Source organism: Myotis brandtii, unplaced genomic scaffold, assembly GCF_000412655.1.
Source record: "Myotis brandtii unplaced genomic scaffold, ASM41265v1 scaffold97, whole genome shotgun sequence".
Classification (NCBI taxonomy): domain Eukaryota; kingdom Metazoa; phylum Chordata; class Mammalia; order Chiroptera; family Vespertilionidae; genus Myotis; species Myotis brandtii.
Window position 1 is genome coordinate 1,651,608 of NW_005372020.1, and position 243 is coordinate 1,651,850.

Genomic DNA, 243 nt, shown 5'->3' on the forward strand with positions numbered 1-243 from the left:
TCACGTTCTCCCCTGCGAGCCCAGGACACAGCTGTGACCCGCCCGCCTCAGGGTGGGAGCTGGGACAGGGTGGTGCCCGGGACTGGCCACCTGCCCCGCCGCTGCCTCAGATCTCTGCCCCTGGGCTTCCCACAACCTATTCCCACGGCCCGTGGGCAGGGTCCAGTCTCCCTAGAGATGAGGGGCTGCTCAGGCAACGGGAGGCCCTGCCCGGCCATCCGCACAGCCGCTGTGACGCGGCAG

General features: G+C 70.4%; 1 protein-coding gene across 1 annotated transcript in view; it reads right to left on the reverse strand.

Moving 5' to 3' along the window:
* RAB36 (RAB36, member RAS oncogene family) overlaps positions 1-243 on the reverse strand; it is a 20,061-nt gene that overhangs the window by 690 nt on the left and 19,128 nt on the right. The gene's annotated exons all lie outside the window — the stretch shown is intronic.